The sequence below is a fragment of the Sorex fumeus genome, unplaced genomic scaffold (assembly GCF_029834395.1).
Source record: "Sorex fumeus unplaced genomic scaffold, SorFum_2.1 ptg000014l, whole genome shotgun sequence".
Taxonomy (NCBI): Eukaryota; Metazoa; Chordata; class Mammalia; order Eulipotyphla; family Soricidae; genus Sorex; species Sorex fumeus.
The window spans coordinates 33,826,929-33,846,931 of NW_026606071.1; the positions used below are offsets into that span (position 1 = coordinate 33,826,929).

The 20,003-nt window shown below is 40.8% G+C and overlaps 1 pseudogene; it reads right to left on the reverse strand.

Moving 5' to 3' along the window:
- Positions 1-517: 517 nt before the first annotated feature.
- On the reverse strand, positions 518-18,253 carry LOC130021171 (charged multivesicular body protein 1b-like; annotated as a pseudogene).
- Positions 18,254-20,003: the final 1,750 nt, after the last annotated feature.

Genomic DNA, 20,003 nt, shown 5'->3' on the forward strand with positions numbered 1-20,003 from the left:
GAGTTCACTTTGCTCTGGTTCTCTATTATCACCCCCTTGGAGAGTATGCGCACTCCCCTGACTGAGCTGAAAACTGCCTGGAGTGCATCCCAGGATCCAAACCTGAGTGTTTAAAAAGCACCTCCAAGGAAATACTGTGAGGCAGCCGAGCTAAGAATCCCTAACAACTCATTTAGCTTGTCCCTGAAAGAAATTCAGTTCAAAACAATGTCATTTGATGGAAAGCCAACACAGCAATCTGAGCTCTCTGCTCTCTCAAAAGAGATTCGCCCAGGGGTGAGATTGGAAGAAATGAGTGTCTTTCTTCAAAGTAGTCATGTCTGGGGGCTGCGGAAGTATCTCAAAGGGCTGGAGTGCATGCCTGGCATGCAAGAGACCCCCAAGAGCTGAGTCTTGCTCAGCCCTTGAGACACCTCACAGTATATTTCACAACACACAAATAGACAAAAGGAAAATAAGCCAATAGTGTCTGTAGTGAAATAAAAGATAAAATCTTTTTGATGACAGAAGCATGGTCTTATTGAGCAGATGCCTCCACAGCATCTGAACTGAGGTGCTCCCAAACGCCTATCACAGAAGTGGCTGTATCTGGTAACATAAAGGCCCCTTCAACACAATCCTCTTCTGCCCCAACCTGGTCCTGAATCCTCCATTCAGATTTCTGTTCAGTTCCAGAGAAGGAATCTGAAGGTAAAAAAAAAAAAATAGCTATTTGTTAGAAAAGATGAAGTCATGAAATTTACATACAAGTGGCACTACATGGAAAGTATCATGCTAAGCAAAACGAGTCAGAAAGAGAGGGATAGATATAAAAAGATTTCATTCATCTGGGGGACATAAAGTTACAAAATAGGAGATTAATACCCCAGAATAGCCGAGATCAGCACCAGGAGGATTACTCCATGGCTTAGAGGCCAGCCGGGCATGCTAGGGGAAAGGGCAGCTCAGATAGAGAAGGGAGCACCAAATAAAGGGTGTTTGGAGGATCCTCCCAGGATGGGAGATGCATGTTGAAAGTAGACTATGGACCGAACATGATTTCCACTCAGTGCCTCTTTTGCAGACCACAATACCCAAAAGGAGAGAGAAAACAAAAGGGAATTCCCTGCCACAGAGGCAGGGTGGGATGGGGGGAATAGTAGTGGGAGGGATACTGGGATCCATCGTGGATCCTGGGCACTGGTAGGGGGATGGGTATTTGATCATTGTATAATTGAAACCCAAGCACAAAAATTTGTAAGCCTACAACTGTACCTCATGGTGTCTCACTAATAAAAATTTAAAAATAGCGATTGATTTATTTATTTATTATTAATCATTTAATTGGGCTGGAGCAATAGCACAGTGGTAGGGCATTTGCCTTGCATGCAGCCAGCCCGGCTGAGCCAGGTTCGATTCCTCCGCCCCACTCAGAGAGCCCGGCAAGCTACCTAGAGTATCTCGTCTGCACGGCAAAACCTGACAAGCTACCCGTGACGTATTCAATATGCCAAACACAGTAACAAGTCTCACGATGGAGACGTTACTGGGTCCGCTCGAGAAAATCAATGATTAACGGGAGGACCGTGACTGTGAATTATTTAATTATTCCTTAATCTTATTTTTTTGGACCCCAAGGTTGCTCAAATCTTTTACTGAATGTCATAAGTCCCATATCCAGAAACCATCAAAGATCTGCTATTCAAACTGTTAAAAGATAAACAGAGGAATGTTTCTTTAAGTTAAAAACATAAGCAACTATCTCTTTAAGTCAGGCAGTGGCAAACCAGAGGTGGTTAGGAGACTTCTATTTAAGAAATCAAGGAAAAATCTTCCACAGAAGCAAAACATGAAAATCTTTGGATTAGTTGTAGCTTAAAACCTAGTGAGCTATTTAAAATTGATTTCCCTGAGCATTTCTATTCTGTAACCTGGAGGAGTTTGCAGATTTAGATATTGACCTGCTCTTGGCCTTACAAGCCATCAATCTAGTAATATCCCTTTTCATTATTTAACAAGCTGAGTAGCATTAGACTCACCCCACATTGGGGGACTTTTAAGATTGTATCATATGTGTGTCGTAGTATGTGTGTATGTGTGAGTGTGTGTATATGACAAGAGAGGACTAGAGCCTTAATCTTAATTCTTGGAAGTTTCCAAAGCTCCAGATATTATTAGAAAGCAAGACTGCAATAGTCAAGAGCCTTCCTGGTAACTTATAAGTCTTTGTTCAAGACTGAACTGAGAACCAAAACGCAGTTCAAAGTGATGCTAACTGGAAGTTTGTCTTCTATAATAAGGTCCATGAACTACATTACGCTTATATGCTCCACAGATATACCCAACTGAACATCGTGTGGGTTACATAACACACTATGTGACTTCTGTTACAATATGTAAAAGCAGTGTTTTTGTGAGCTTCCTAAATCACCTTCCCTCTCCCCCCAAATATACACAGTGAACACCATTTACATATTGATGCTTTGCATGGTACTTCATTGAATTCTCACAAACCTTATAAGGCAGGTGTTAACATATTTCCCAGATGAAGAAATTCCCAGGTTACACAGAAAGCACCAGTGCCAGGATTTGAATTTATGTTTGTCCAACTTCAAAGGATCTGCAATTTCCACTAAACATCCAACCTCCCAAAATAACAAGGCAGAGATGGACAGCTGCCCTCTGATCTAGAACAACTCTGCCAAAGCCTGATGTTCAAAAGGACAATTTGAGTCTCACATCCCAAGAATGGAGAGATGGCAAAGCACTTTTTTTTCTGTTGCCACAGAGCTTTTCTGGGCCACTATGGGCTAGAAATTTTCCAAGAATCATTAGTTAAAACCCACTAGTTTAATTTCCTCTACAGTGGTTTTAATCAGTTTAACAAAAAAATTTTAAAAAACCGATAGCACAGTGGTAGGGCATTTGCCTTGCATGCAGCCAGCCTGGCCGAGCTGGATTCTATTCCTCCTCCCCTCTCAGAGAGCCTGGCAAGCTCCCGAGAGTATCTCACCCACACAGCAAAGCCTGGCAAGCTCTCCGTGACCTATTCAATATGCCAAACACAGTAACAACAAGTTTCACAATGGAGATGTTACTGGGCCCGCTTGAGCAAATTGATGAACAATGGGAGGACAGTACTACAGTGCTAAATTGGTTTTACCTAACTTCCTAGAGCAAGCAGGTAGCTTTAAGGATTTAATCTTTCAGGGCATCAGAGCCCAAAGTAGAGTAGTATGATGCATTGGCCTGGTTTTACTGTTCTGCATTTACTCTTTTGTTTATTGTTTTTCTGAATCTGAAGAATGCAAAACCACAGTGAGACATGTAGCTGTCTTCCAAACACAGTTCCTGAATGAATGTTCCAAATGGAAACTTTTGTACTGTTAAGCATGTACCTTTAGAATCAGAAGCCAAGCTGCGGGTGTTTCCACCCTGATTTCTTTCTAAACAATACTTCTTGTATCTGCCAGAAGTATTGAATGGGAAAGATGTGATCCTAAGCAAATCGAATGAATACATGAATGCAAGTCTGACTGCCTGGCCAAACAAAAGGAAGAACTCACAGATCTTGTCTAGAAGTCACTGACCTATCAAAACCCCTGACATTGGTGCACCAAACACCTCACACCCCAAAATTCAGTTCATCTTTCGAACTTTATCCTAAAGAACTACAATGCTATTACAAATGAGGATGCCAATGCTGAATGACCTTATGCAGTCTGCCTCCTTCTCCTAGGTAGTAAGAAGCACAATACAATCGATTCAGTCTTTTCATCGCCTATTTCTACCCCAAGGCAGAAGTAGCCCATAAGAACTGGGATTTTGCTCTTACGATCCAGTGTCAGATAAACAGCATTGCAGACTGGTCAGAGATTCACAGAGCAATCCTAAACCCCAGTGGATCTGAGGTATTCTCAAGCAACAGACTCCCAGCAGAGCTGGCTGACCCACTTCTCCAGCAGTTCCATTCAGATCAGAGAGGGAAGTAACAAGTGGGAAGCCTAGGACATTTTGTTTTACTCTAAATTCTCCTGGAAGACAAATTCATGTTAATTGATTTTTCATTCTCAAGACCTCCTGCTTTCTTGGGCACTCCTTCACATCTGCTGCTCCCTATCTTTGGTCAGGTTATAGTCACTGAAGAAAAAAGTTTTAGAGAAAAACAAAGCATTGGAGTAGAGAAAACAACAGTATTCTTTTCCTCACAACCTAAAGCAATTCCTAGGTCATTCTTGCTCCCACGCTGTCGACAGGGATAGAAGCTAAGTTCTCCTCTTTAAGTTGAGGTTTACATGCACTCAGTAGAGTGTGCAAGCATTCCAAAAGAAGATTATAACCATTCCTTAAAATAAAATCATTACCAAAATGCCACTAACAAGCACTTTTCACGACGTCCCATATTCCGTTCATCTCCAAAGAGAAATGGTTCACTTGCCGTGTGCCCTAAGACCCAATGGGGTAAGAAGTGAGATGATTTCGTAGCCTTTTATGCTTATGAGAACGATTTTTATAATTAAATTCAAAAATTTAATTATAAGCAAGAATTTAAAAAATTATAATCAAGAGTCAGGAAGATAGCACAAGTGGTAGAGCACATGCCTGGCATGAACAAATTCCTAATTTAATCCTGGCATCCACAATCCAGCACCATTGAATGTGGCCTGGGACCCCAAGCTATACTGGTGGTAAATTTAATTTTTTAAATTATTATTAAGAAATATGAGATTTTATTATAGTCATTGGTGAAAATCCTTGTGGGAATCCTAACCTTAAATAAAGTGGATTCATCCTTTTGTTGTAAGCAATTGTGGGGGAAGGGGAGGAAGGGGACTGGTAATGTACTTTGGGGAAATAATAAAATTTAAGAAGGGATCACCCAGTCCTGAAGTAGTCCAAAGATCACATCCTATAGAGATGCAAATACTGACCTTTCTAGAGATGAAAAAAACTGAAGCATAACCCAGATGCAGAAATCCAAGACCCCACAGAGAAGGGTGAGTCCTTCCAAAAAGGAAAAGATACAGAAGTACCTAAACAGTCCTGTCGAGATTGTGAAAGGACCATCAACAGTGCAAGGCTTTCCAGGTGACAAAGCCCAAATCAACTTCTTGTTGTTTTATTTTGGGATCACACAGGGAAGTTCAGGTTTGCTTTTGACTCTGTGCTCAGAGATCAGTCCTAGCAGGTTCAGGGGACCAAATAGTTTCCTAGGGATCAAATCCAGTTTGGCTACATGCAAGACAGCCTTACCTGCTGTACCTTCACTCTGGTTCCAGGTTCCACAAATCAACTTTTATGCAAGCATGCAAAAAAAATCAAAGAAAACCTCCAGAGAGGGGGAACATGTGGAGGAAAAAACTTCCTTTTACTGAAAACTTACATTGGCATGAGAAGCTTCCACAGGAGTGAAACTGCACACAGAGGGAAAGGAGAAGCAGTTCCACGCTGGATCGTACAATAGCAAGGATGTGATTCCTTTGCCAAAGGGGGTCTCTCATACCCCCCGCTAGAAGAGAATGTTGGCAAGAGAGCAGGTTCCAGGGAAGTAAGACCAGACACCAGGTTTAGATTTTCATGTGTCCATGGAAAGACAGTAACAACATCCTTGTTGGCATCAGAAGCAGAGAATAGAAGAAAGTGAGATTACGTGGGGGATGGGGACCGTGGGGGGCGGGGGAGGCGGGGGACTAGCTAAGGAAAGAAGAAATGGAAGAGGAGGGAGGGGAAGTGGAAAGTTGGAATCCCATTCATTTCTGGCATCACTCTAGCAAATAATGCGCAAAATCAGGCCAGTCTGGTGATGCAGTTGTTCCCTGCCCTTTCCTGTAATCCAGGGATTTCACTTTCATCTTGCTAAAAAGAAAACCTGACTCAGACACCTCTCTCCAGCTGTCTCTGCAATAGCTTCTATGCACAAGTCAGCCGGTATGCGCTGTTACTCATGAATTTGCATATCTAGTGATAGAGTGATTTATTGCGGAATATTCTTTGGTTGTCAATAAATATCATGAGCTCATTCACCAATGTCCTCTTTGCCCTGCCTTTGGAGGGCATGTAGCGGTAAGATATATTTGACAGCTGCCACAGAACAAAAGCAGCTCTCCTCCACTGCTACACCTGAGGAAGAAAGCTTCTTCATGTCTGTTCGTGTCTGTTTCCCAGAACTCTAGTAACCCTGCTGACATCTTTGCATCTACGTTCTTGGCTTAAGATGTGATGGAAAGTAGTTTTGACCTTCTTGATCTATGGTAGAAGCAATGCCTGAAGAAAGTGAAGATAGTGAAGAGGGTGATTACGGTGGTTGATGGGGAAGACATACATTGGGAGGTTAGAAGCAGAAGAACAGCACTCAGTCCATGCTTCTTGCCAGTCTTTTCAGAAAGTACTGAAAGCAGTGGCATTGTCCTAGAAATGCAGAGAAATCCCCTGAGCACCGTGGTGTCCCTCCTCTATATCTGTAGACCTCTCCCCTCGGCTCCATTACCTTCCCAGGTAGGCTATATTCACTAGGTCACATTCCAGTCTTGGCCAATGGAAGACACTAGCAAGAGTTCAGAGGCAAAGCACTGTAGCACTGTAGTACTGTCGTCCCGTTCTTCATCGATTGTGTGACTTGTTGTTATTGTTTTTGGCATATCGAATACACCAGGGGGAGCTTGCCAGGCTCTGCCCTGTGGACAGGATACTCTCGGTAACCTGCCAGGCTCTCCGAGAGGGACAGAGGGATCGAACCCGGGTCGGCCACGTGCAAGGCAAATGCACTACCTGCTGTGCTATAGCTCCAGAAGCAAAGCACTGGAGGTGAATTTCTTCCCTGTCCAGCTTCCTCTCTCCTTCCCTAATGAGTTTAGTGGTGCAGCGCCGAGAATCCTTGACACAGACACTTTTCCTATCTGTGTGTCCTCTCTCCAGTGAGCTCCAGCTCACTAAGATAACCTCTCCCCGCTCTCTCTAGATCACGAAGAGAATGACATCACTTCCTGCTGCCTCTGGCACCTGTCATCCTCATCTTTGGGTAATTGACTTCATTTTCCCCACACATTTTTCAAGGTGTCCCCTTTAGATGATCTTTTGTGTGGCTCATCTGTGTCCGGCCTGGACCTTGGCCACTGCATACACCTCTTCATTCTCTGTCTGGATTATCTATCTAGTTCCACTTCCCAGAACACAGCTGCAACCAGAAATGTGCCTGTTGTATTTAAGAGCATTTTATAGGCCTTTGAAAAGAAGCAAGTATGTTAGAAATTGTTTTGGGGGCATTTAAAAATATGAAAAACCATTCATCTATGAAAGTTTGTGTTTTTTTAGTAAGAACAGGGACGGTGGCACAGAACTATGACCTGCTGACTGCTGCTTCCATCTATTCCAGCTTGAGGCAAGGTCCTCTGTGAACACACCCCATCAAAGGGGAGTCCCTCTCCCTCGAGTGCCTTGCTGAAGGATTCTTGTTTCCTGCTATAAAAAGCAGGGCATTGTCATTTCATAGTCCTCCAACTTCAAGCTCAAAAGGCTAATTCTTGGTGAATGTGACTGAGTGGTGAGGATGTTCCATCTTTTATTCAAGCCTCACACATGGGGCAGGGATGCTACACCAGAGAGAGCAAGTCAAAAGTCTCTAAGGGTTCAACTTTCCTCTTGTTCAGCTCACTAAGAGGGCAGATAATTCACAATAAAAGAAGCAAGGCAGGAAGATGAAAGAAAGGTCATCACCCCTAGCCACTCTCTAAGCTGTGGCTCAGAAATTTTTTTGTAGGGAGGGGCTGGAGTGATAGTACAGTGGGTAGGATGCTTGCCATACGTGCTTCCAACCAGGGGTTCAATCTTCAGCACCCCATATCTCATATCCCTGAATACTGCCAGGAGTAATTCCTGAATGCAGGGTCAGGAGTAACACCTGAGAATTATTGGCTTTTGGCCCAAAAGCCAAAAGGTGATCCAAAGATGACGTATGTGAACCCCAGCAAGCACTAAAACTGAAGATGTACCAGCACGATGTCCAAAGTTTGAACCTGTCAAGTACTAATTGAGCACTTTAGTGACACGCAGTGAGCACCACAACCAAAACACACACAAGTAATGTGCCACTGAAAGAGAGCTACCCATGGTGAACACCAGAGCTCAGTCTGTGAGCACTGAATCCAGACATTAAACTTCAGGAGAGTACCACAAAAAGGGGTGGGGGTTAAGGAGAGAAAATAAAATAACTTTTGTGTAGAGAAAGAGGCATTCTATAACAGACCACTTCAAATCTTTCCCTTTAAAAAAAAAATCCCTTGATTACAAAAAACAGAAAGTAGAGAACTCAAATCTAAGTGTGATCTGAAAGCAACGGGTATTTTGGTGGTAAATAATTAAAAGGAGACTCCGTAACCACAGACTAGGTAGTCGGTTAACCAGTGGAAGCCAGGAATATAGGTATCCAAGAATAGAACTCAAAAACTGGTCTCAGAAACGCCTCCTAACTGACTTTAATCAGATCAGACTGTAAAGCAGGTTATACTCCAGTTATTGGCAAGCACTATAGAGAAATCAGTCGACAACTGGTGAAGGCTAACAATTTAGTGTGATAGCAAATAATGCAGACAGCTTGACAGGAAGCTCTTGAAAAAACCAAGGAGAGTAAAATTGCAGGGATGCGGGGGATGGCCCGGTGCTTACAAAAACCCCTGCCTTGTGATCATGAGACCATGAGTTTGATCCCGAATGCCACCCACATGCGCTGCGCAAGGCTCTTTGGGCACTTCCAGAACTGCAACAGAGTGTGGTTTCTAGCACACAATCAGCAAACCTCAGAGCTGAAGTGTGTGAACCCCCAACAAGCGCTGAAACTGAAGATGTGCAAGTACTGTGTTTCAAGTTTGAACCTATCGAGCACTAGCTGAGCACCACAATGACCCACAGTGAGCACTACATCCAAAATGCACACACGTAATGTGCAACTAAAATGGTGCTATCCATGGCGAACACAGGGGGCTCATTGGGAGCCCTGAATCCAGATATGCAACTGCTACTAAGCACCACAGAAAAGGGAAGTCCCTGATCATCTCACAAGAGCAACAACTAAGGGAAGGGAGAGGAATAAAAAGAGTAATCTGGCAAACAAAAATCCAATTATACAAAGAATAGAACTCACTGTGAATGGATTAAGTGACTAAGTAAAAAGGCAAAGATTATCAAACTAAATTACAAAAAATAAAACCAAACCATATACTGGATACAGGAGACACACTTTAGGTTGATGACAAATAGTTTGAAAGAAAAAAAATAGAAATAAATTACATTGTATAACCAGCAGCCATAAAATTTCTGTAATGACTAGCTCTCCGGCAAAATGAATTTAAAAATATAAGTAGGGCCCAAGAGATAGCACCTAGGGGTGTAGTGCGTGTTAAGTATATGCAAGAACCTGGGTTTTATTCCCCAATATGACTTTCCCCTCTCAGCATCAAGTGTGGTCCTCAGCACTCAAGAGCCCAAATATAAGAAGCCCAGTTCAATGCCCAGAATCACATGATCTTCTGTGCTATGCCAGGAGTAACCCCGGAGCACCAAGCAGAGAGTAGCTCCTGAGCACTGCTGACTATGGGCCCCCCACTCCCCAAACAAGCAAATTATCGAGAAGAACACTTAACTTTCAGATAAGCACTCAACCACTACACTGAGTTATTATCACTGGGAATGACTCACTGGAGAGGAGGCAGATCTCAAAAAAAAAATGGATTTTTTAACTTTTAATGGATTTTCATTTGCATGCTTCATGGAATTTTTTGTAAAATTGTTCATGATGATTTGTGGCATTCAATATTCCAACACCAATCCCACTTCCTTTACACCATCCCACCACCATTATTTCCAATTTTCCCAATCATGGAATTTTTTTAAATGTTGCTATAGAGAACTGGGGACATCTTATAATGATTAGGATGCCAATTTCTCAAGATAACACATTGAAATATGCAAATGTAACAACTAAAGATACATGAAAACCACCATCGAGTAGAAACTGACAGAACTAGGGGAGAAAAAAACTCATGATAAAGTTGGAAACTTGGCCATTTTCAATGAGCAACTATAGAATAGAAAAACAGAGAAGATAAATAAGGAAACAGAAAATATGGGCAGTATTATAAGCCAATTAGACCTTATAGACTTTCACAGTCTCATCAACGCAACAGCAGTAAGTCACCCTTCTCAATTCATATGAAATATTCTCTAGTATGTATAGGCTATATGCTTAGCCATAAAAGAAGCCTCAATAAATTTGAAAAAAAAATTACAATTCACAAAACATGTTGCCAGCCACAGTGGAACTAAAATTTTAAGTTCACTTGATCACTTGACTTCCCGTTAATCATCTATTTGCTCGAGCGGGTGCCAGTAACATCTCCATTTGTCCCTATCGCATGCTAGTGTAGCCCAATGGTGTCTGTTCCCTCTAGGAACATGAATAGCCTCAAACCAATCGTTCATGATCTTGATGAAGAAGTCTGACCATCTGGTAGGTGGGCGGCCACGCAGTCTTTTGACATCCTGTGGAATCCAGTCAGTAACAGCTCTAATCCAGCGGTGGTCTTTAAATCTCATTACGTGACCAGCCCATCTGATATTTGACACTTTGGCAAACGAGACAGCATCCCTGATTCTTGATCATCGACGGAGGTCGGAACTCCGGATTCTTTCTCTCATTTGAGTGAAACGTGATATTCCAAGCATAGCTCTTTCAATTCCTCTTTGGGAGACCCAAATAGGGTTCTCATCCTGTTTGCGTAGGACCCATGTCACTGAGGCATATATTAATGCAGGAAGAACAGTGGAATCAAAGAGATGTGCCCAGAGCAGGAGGTTCTTCGTCCTCTTAGCTATTTCTTCGACGCTCTTGAAGGTGTTCCAAGCCGCTCTCTTCCTCCTGCGCAGCTTGGGTACCAGGTCATTTGTCATGTTGACTTCTCAACCTAGGTATACATAGCTGTTGCATTCAGAGATGGTCATTCCGTTGAGAGTGAATGGGGCGTCAGGAATGAGGCTGTTTCTCATAAACATTGTCTTCGTAAGATTCAGCTGTAGTTCGACCTTTCCACACTCACGGTCAAAGTCGGCCAGCATTTGTGCCGCTTGGCTAATGTTTGGTGTTATTAAAACAATGTCATCAGCAAAGTGGAAGTGGTGTAGTTGCCAAACATCTATCTTCACTCCCATTCCTTCCCATTCTAGTCGTCGCATGTTGTTCTCGAGGGTGGCACTGAAGAGTTTCGGTGAAATGGTATCAACCTGCCGAACCCCTCTCTTGACATCAATGATTATTTCTTTGTAGAATGGTGAGATCCTGTTAGTGAATCCGTAATACAGCTCACAGAGGATATTGATGTATTGATCTTGAACTCCCCAGAAACCTCAATGAGCTTGGTTATCGTGTGGATATGGTCGATGGTGCTGAATCCTTTGCTGAACCCGGCTTGCTCGCAGGGTTGTCCTTCATCTAGTGTTCTGCCAATCCTATTCAGGATGACTCGAGTGAACAACTTGTAGGTGACAGACAATAGGCAGATCGGGTGATAGTTGCCAATGTTATGGATGTCTCCCTTCTTGTACAGTAGTACAGTCCTGCTGGTTTTCCACTGGGACAGAACCTTGCATTCAGACAGGTCGTGTGTGAAGAGCCAAGCCAGTGTATTGATGAGTACTGACGGCAGGTTCTTCAGGTGTTCAGGTCTGACCTTGTCTGGGCCGGGTGCTGTTGTTAAAATTTTAAGTTAATTACAAAATAATTGGGGAATTTTACAAATGGTGTGAATTAAATAACAATGCTAACCAATCAATGGTCCAAAGAAAATATAACAAGGAAAATTAGAAAATATTTTGAAATAATAAAATTGAAGCTATACCACACCAAAAACATTTTGGACACAGTTCAAGCAACGCTCACAAGAAATTTTAAGGTTGTAAATATCTGTATTTAAAAAGAAAGATAAGGGGTTCTAGAGACAATATGGTTGATAAGGCTCATGCTTTGCACATGACTCATCTGGGTTTGATTTCTGGCACCCCATATGGTCTCCTGAGCCCACCAGGAGTGATACTTGAATGCAGAGCCAGGAGAAAACTATAAGAACTCTTGGATGGGGCCCAAAAAGAAAAAAAATTAAAATGTAAAATAAAGATAAAATCAAGTCAGTACCCTAAACTTCCTTAAGAGCAAAGAGGAGAAGAAAACTAAAGTTTCTATAAGCAAGAAAACATAAAGAAGAGAACACAAACCAATAAAATGGAGAATAGAAAAATAATAGGGGAAACCAACAAAATCCAAAGTTGTTTCTTTGAAAAGAAAATTGATATGCCATTAGCAAACTATCAAGAAAAAGAGAACAGAAGCTCAAGATATAAGGCATGAAATAGGGAGCATGTCTACTGAGTTTATACAGACATTTCTCTGAAGTAAATGCAAGCTGATCAGCACAGAAAATATTCATTAGCCAGGAAGAAATTGCAAATCAAAATCACAAGATATATCATTTCACACCTACAAGAATGCTTATAATACTTTTTTGAGAAGAATGTGTTGATGAAAATTTGGAGAAACTAGAACCCTCATATATAGGGTCCTGTTGGAAATATCAAATAGCAGTCACTGTTGAAAAGAATTTGCCAGTTCCTCTTATTGATCTCATAACTCTAGGTATATGCACTATCATGTTATATACTGAAGACAAATGAGAGTCACCCATTCACTAAAATGATTTACAGATGAATGCTGATAGCATCATTATTCATAATAAATATAAAGTGAAAACAACTCAAATATTCATCAATTTATAAATTATGGCTTAACCATATCATAGCATGTTATTAAATCTTAAAAAAGAATGAGGTTCTCACACATACTACAGCATGGTAGACCTTGAAAACATTTTGCTAAGTGAATGAAGCCATTCACAAAAAAAGAAAAAAAACCCTATATTTTATGATGGGGAATATTTGCCCATTGATACAGGGTTTCCTTAGAAAAAGGAATGTAAAACTGATTGTAGTGATAAATATTTAACTGTGAATATAATAAAATTGAACTGCAGAGTTTAAATGATCTGTGAATTGTATGATCTGTGAATTATCTTTCACAAAACTGTGTGTATGTGTATCTACAATAGTTTCTTGTTTCCTGATTTAGGAAAACAAACCTATCATTAATAAAGAGCAATATTTTCACCATTTATTCTCACTCTCTGCACCACTCAAATTTCTCTCACATAGGATGTCCAGGAAGTACAGTGTAATGGCAAAGAGCCAGTAGCCTGTGTTGGAATTCTGACTTAATCATTTGCCAGATGTGGGAACTTAAGAATATTCCTTACCCTCTCTGTGTCTTATCTCCCTTAGCTGTGAAATAAAGATAATAAAATCTAACCCCCAAAAGGGGTTTTTACCATATCTAATAATATAATACATATAAAGTTATTATGGTGTCTGTTGCTTGTTTGTTTGTTTTTGGTCACACCTAGCGACCCTCAGGGTTTACTCCTGCCTCTGCACTCAGGAATTACTCCTGATGGCGCTCAGGGGACTACATAGGATGCTGGGGATTGAACCTAGGTCAGGCGTATGCAAGACAGAAGCCCCACCACTAAACTATTGCTCTGGTCCCTGGCTATTGCTTCTTAAGTATTCATTAATGACCACAGTTCCTTCCTAACATTATCACAACCCCACCACCACCAATCAAAAGGATAGGTCAATAATCATATTCCATCCTAGTGCCCACAGTTTGGTTTAGAAATAAGCATATTCCTGGGGACAGTCAGGGACAAAGGGATTAGATACTCAGAATTTGGTTGAGCTGTCAGTGGCAATAAACAAGAGGAGAGTGGGGGAGATAGGAGACTTCAACAGAAAAGAGAGATGTAGATAATATTTTATTTTATTTCATTATTATTTTTTTGGTGACGCCAGATAGTTTTTATTGAAATTTACCTAAAAATCTGTGAGGGGAGAGAAAGGGAAAAAGTGTGTGTTCAAGAGAGAACACAGACTACTCCAGGGTATAAATAGGCAAGGAAAGAAATAGACAGGCAAGTGAGAAACATGTTCAAGGGAGAATAGGCCTGAAGACCAAGCCTAGCTGGAGATGGAGGGATGGGCACTCAATCATTGTATAACTGAAACCCAAGCACAAAAATTTGTAAGTCTACAACTGTACCTCATGGTGTTTCACTAATAAAAATTTAAAAAAATAAAAATAAAAAATAAATAAAATCATTCACTAACAAATGAAAAAGAGTTTAGAAGGCTCTTCCCCAGAATCACTGCACACAGAGAGAATGAAGACTACAGCCACACAATAACACGATAAATCCTAGATCCCTGATCCTTAAGATCAGACACAAGTCAGTTTGTAGAGGAAAATATAAATTTAAACCTGTTGATCGGAGATCTTTATTAAGAAATCTTTGTCCTAGTAGAGAAAAGGCCCGGGACAATCGTTCCATGGTTTGGAAGCATGAGGCAACCTGTGGTAGGAGAAAAGGTAGTTGGGGTGGAGAAGGGACTACTAAGTCAGTGAGGGTTGGAGGGATCGCTCAGGATGGGAGATGTGTGCTGATGGTAGATAAAGGACCAAACATGATGGTCTGTATTGCAAACAATAATGCTCAAAAGTAGAGAGAGAGTGAGAGAGAGAGAGAGAGTAAGAAGGAAGATGCCTGCCACAGAGGCAGGGGTGGAATGGGGTGGGGTTAGAGGGTGGGATACTGGGAACATTGGTGATGAAAAAAAGTGCACTGGTGGAGAGATGGGTGTTTGATCGCTGTATGACTGAAACACACCATGAAAGCTTTGTAACTGTATCTGATGGTGATTCAATAAATATAATTTTTTTAAAAGAAATCTTTGTCTTTGTAAAAGTATCAATTTTGGTGACAAATTAGATATCTTCATCTATTACAAAATTTAGGTACAGCATATAGCTCTTGTTTGTGCATCTTTGTTTTTAGGCATATAAAAAAGTGCCTGGAATAAAGTAGGTGTTTAATAACCATATAAATAAAACATGAATAAATCAATGAAAAAGCATGACTTTTTAAAGTTGTTGCTATACCAATACTAGATCCAAAGTTTTCTTCTTTCAAAATCAAACGTCGTGAAGCCACTCTAGTGTTTACTTTTTTAACCTGATTTTACAATTTACAAAATACATGGGAGGGTCAAGCACGTGGCAGGATGATCGTGTAAATTATGCTCCTTCAAAATAACAACGATTGCTCTTCTGGGAGCCAGAAAGCATAAATATCCTGTTCTTCTGCCTTCATACATATATTACACTTGAGCAGTTCAGAACGTTGAGTTGAGTAGATATTTTTTTTTTCCAGATGAAGAAAAAGTCATAGCTGAGCATAGCCCAACTGAAAAGGAAAGCAATGGAGTCTTGACAATGCTTTTCTCTAAAATGTAAGGCGGGCTAAAAAAAAAAAAAGCAATAAAAATATTTTTACTTTTCCTGCGTTCACTGTTGGCCTTCATTTGACAGCCTTTCCCTTGATCTCAGCTTCAGTTCAACACACTAAGATAAATGGGATATGGAAGCTATAAAATTCTTGCAAATTTTCCATGATTCTTTTATATCTCTGAGAAATAATTTGCGCAGAAGTAAGAAGGAGTTTTCTATTTTCTTATCTATTTTCAAGAACTAGAATTACAAACTGCAGGAAGAACGAAGGATGATATTCTGCACAGATCCATGTATCCACTCACTATGAGAGGATAAAAAGAGTAGGGAAAATATGCTCTTCAGAATAATTTTGGCATACATTTAGTCATATTAACATTGCCCCGCAGGCAAATGTGTCCAATTCAAAAAGGGTTTACTGTACGTTCTAAAGTTAAGCTTGCTTCAAGTTACTTTCAAGCCCCTGGGGTACCAGCCAATGCTCAAAGGCTACTTCAAGGGAAAGAAATGCAAGAGATGGAAAATGGCCAACAAAGAGGTTGAATATACTGACGAAGGGTGGTCAAACCACATGAATATTAAATCAAGCCAAATCAAACCTTGACCCTTCATTAAAACAAAAATAGTTTAGGAAAAAAATAAAATAACGCTGCTCTTCCTAAGCTATTTGTCATCTCATTCATCTTCGCTGTTCTTGGGATTACAACATTGTATAAAAGGAACTACTCTTGTAATACTTCATTAAACTTCCCAAAGCAAGGAAAATCGATGACCTAATGTAATGCTATGCTATGTGAAGAGCCATTCTCCTCCCCAGATACTTTGCCATTTCCTTCCGCACACTCTAGTTATGGCTGGAAAAGGAATTTTGAGCTCTGAATTTTTAGCCAGATGGGGAAGTTTTTTTTTTTCTCAACTGCATCATTTTTTCTTCTCACTTTATGTGTTTCCTTCCTTTCCTGTTCTTTAATTTCCCTACGCACCTACTAAAGAAATGTATTTACAAATTATTACTATCAACTAACATCTTTGACAGTTCTTTCGGGTGAACTACGAAACAAAGGCAAAATTGTTGGCAAGAGTTTCTGTTGAGCTGTATGTGAAAATTCTTGAAGAGTTAGGATGACACCTTTAGAGATCTGGATCCTATTTCTGAGCTGTATTGAAAACACTAATTGGTCTCTATGTTGAAGACCTCTGGATAAAAGTGTCTATGGGATTGCCTTCCACTTATAACAATAGCACTATATAGCACTGTCCTCCCATTGTTCATCAATTTGCTCGAGCGGGCACTGGTAACGTCTCCACTGTGAGACTTGTTATTACTGTTTTTTGGCATATCAAACAAACCACGGGGAGCTTACCAGGCTCTGCCGAGCAGGTGAGATATTCTCAGTAGCTTGCTGGGCTCTCCAAGAGGGATGGAGAAATCGAACCCAGGTCAGCCGCGTGCAAGGTGAATGCCCTACCCTCTGTGTTATCACACCAGCCTTCATAAAAAGGTACCTTTTTTAAAAGGTAGTTAGAGGAGAAGGGCCGGATCTAGCCCCCACCTTGTGAGGTCCCGCATGTCTCCAACTCCTGAATGGCCACGATCCCAGAGGCACACAAACCAATCTCAGAACCCAGCAGCTTCTGGCAGAAATCCCTCCGGATTTAATTACTAAAATAGCAGAACTCCAAAGTTTTGTGGCCGCTGTTGCGGCTGTGTGACATCATATGTTCTTCATTATCAGCAATAGAAAACAAATTATCTAATGATGCCTTCTTGGCAGGTCTCAATGTAGGGGGGAGGGGAAATTCCACATAATAATGATAGGTCTTCTGTAGAAAAATTGAATGGAATCAAAGTAGAGAGGGAGTAAAGAGGAAATCATCTACCATACTGGTACGGGGAGAGGTGGGATGCGGGGTATACTGGGGTTCTTGGTGTTGGAAAATATGCACTGGTGAAGGGACGGTGTTTGATCATTGTATGGCCGAGACTTAAACCTGAAAACTTTGTAACTTTTCTCACAGTGATTCAATTAAAAAAAATGGTAGCTAGAAAAATACACATCACAAGCCATAGACAACTTTAGAATCTGAGTAAGAATGTATAAAGCCGGGAGGAGCTCTGCAACGATCTAGAGCATACTGTCAACCCAAAGGCAGTAGCATCTTCCATCAGGCCTTCCAGCATTGAACTCCATGCTCTGCGGCTCCCAGGGAGTGCACCACCCGCTCAAGGCCCTGACGTGGCGATGGTCATCACACCTGGTCCCAGAGGGGTCCAGTCTCTGGGACAGCTCATCCTGCTTGGCCCAAGCCATGTTGGTGCCCACCAACCTTGTTTGGCCTTGTGGCAGCTCCATGTTAAGGTCGAGTCTGGCCTCCTCTGCCATCCCCTGGAGCAGCAGATCCACCTGGTTCTGGGGAGTGGTCAGCATGGTGGTGCTGCTCATTGTGTCCTCCATCTGCTGCGTAAGGACATGCAGCATCCCAAACTGGTTCTGGAACTTGTCCATGAGGGTGGAGATCTTCTCCAGAAGACCATGAGGTCTTCAGCATCACATCCATGGACTTGTCTACACTGGTCATAGACTTGGTCACCTTGCTCATGGTCACGGCCACCTAGACATGAGCAGCCACAGTGTCTATAACATGCTCCTTCACAGGCAATTCACAACCTGGTTCTTCTTCTGGCACATGGCATTCTCGGCATGGATGTGCACCACTTCCATGTTGTCCTTCTGAATGGCCTTTTTATGGTGGCCTTTGTCTTCTCCTTGCTGCATTTCTTGGCGCTGGGACTCTCTCTTTGGCCACAAACTTGAGGTTGAACAGATGTTTCTCCATTTGGACATGGTCGGTGGGCCCAGCGTGGGTGGACACTTCAGTGGTGTTTGGTGACCTACCTCTCCAGGCTCTTCAAGACAATGGGCAAAGGACGGGTGGGGATAGGTGGATTCCCTAGTGTTGTCCAATCTCTTCCTTTAGGGAGAAGTCATAGCCATCATTATGGCCATAGTCCCAGTCATCAGAGTTCCATCATCCAAGTCTCCTTGCAAAATCTCAAAGTCTCCAAAGTCTCAGTTCTCTTGCTAGTCTTTAGCATCTTGTCATCGACCTTCTCATCCTCAACATCTAGTCTTCAGTATCTAGTCTTCACTCTAAGTCTTCTCTCTGTGTCTTCTCTATCCCCAAGCCTTTGTCTTCCCCTTCAGCCTCTGTCTTCCTCTGCTTTTGTCTTTTGCCTCTATCTCTATCTCTAACATTTGTTATTTCTTGTTTTATGGATAACAGCAATTTTCACGTTACCAGGTGATATAATAATTAAACAAAACAACATGCAATTCTTAAAAAATTGAAAGAAAATTTGATGAAATATATGAAAGAGACTATCAATTAGAAAGCAAAACCACACAGAGAAACAATTCTAAATGACTTTCAAAGATTACAAACTACTTCCAAAGATTAAATCTTCAATATTAGTAGTAGGTATCATTATTCTGAGTCTATTGTATATGCATTTTAAAACTAACAGAATGAGTAACTATGTTCATGTTATTAAAAAAAAAGGTTATTTGGTAAATAGGAATGAAAATCAAATGTAAGCATTATTAGCAACCTGTCATCCTAAATTTGGATCATATATATCAGCATAAATTCATGCTATATATTTTTAAATTCAGGTTTCAAAGGTCTGTTCTCTGAAAAGGTCTAGAAATAATTGCTGAGCTGAGTGCAGTGAGTAGCCCTTGGTCCCAGATTTCTTATTTACCGATTATTTCTAACTCCAAGGAGTAAAATAGTGTTCTCCTGGGAAAATGATGAGCTCCAAATCTGGGAAAGAACTACAGAGAAGGAGCCTAAAAAATGATCTCATACCACAGAATCAGGAAACTCTCAAAAATCACTGTGATTGCTCAGAAAACAACTTCAATATGTTTTCTCTGGTCAAAGACAGACAAATGTTAGCAACAATAAAGATAATGACAACAGTGAATGAAATCATATAAAACGTGCTAATTCCACACAGTGAAATAATGACTTTTAAAGTTAATGAGTTAACATCTTTGAAGAATGTTAACCAGTGGATATTTTTGAAAATTGATTAAAGAAAAGGATTTTGTCTTCTTCGAAGCTTGCCTAATCAAAATGACTGGAATAATCAAAATAACTGGCAAATCTAATAAATAAGAGTGTAATAATAGAATTTAAATATCATCATCTTGTGATGATAAGTTAATCGATCTTGGCAATTATAACAAATAGCTACAAATTTACAGGAAAGAAGACAATTTGACGTTATATATTTCTGGGTAGAAGTGTGTAGCACTGTGTTCTTTTCATAAACAATTAATAAACAAGAATCTTATTATGTCTAATTTTTAAGACATTTTATATTAGGGAAATATGTTAAATAGTTCTTAAGTAACACAATCAATAGAATCCAGACCTAGGAGAATCCTTTGGAATTAATTACCCAGATTCTTCAACAAATAAATAACCAGAAAAAAAAATTAAAATAAAGGAGAAATTTTCAGATTGGAAAAGAGAGACAGATAGATCAACTAACAATGATGGGTGGATTTATTTATTTCTA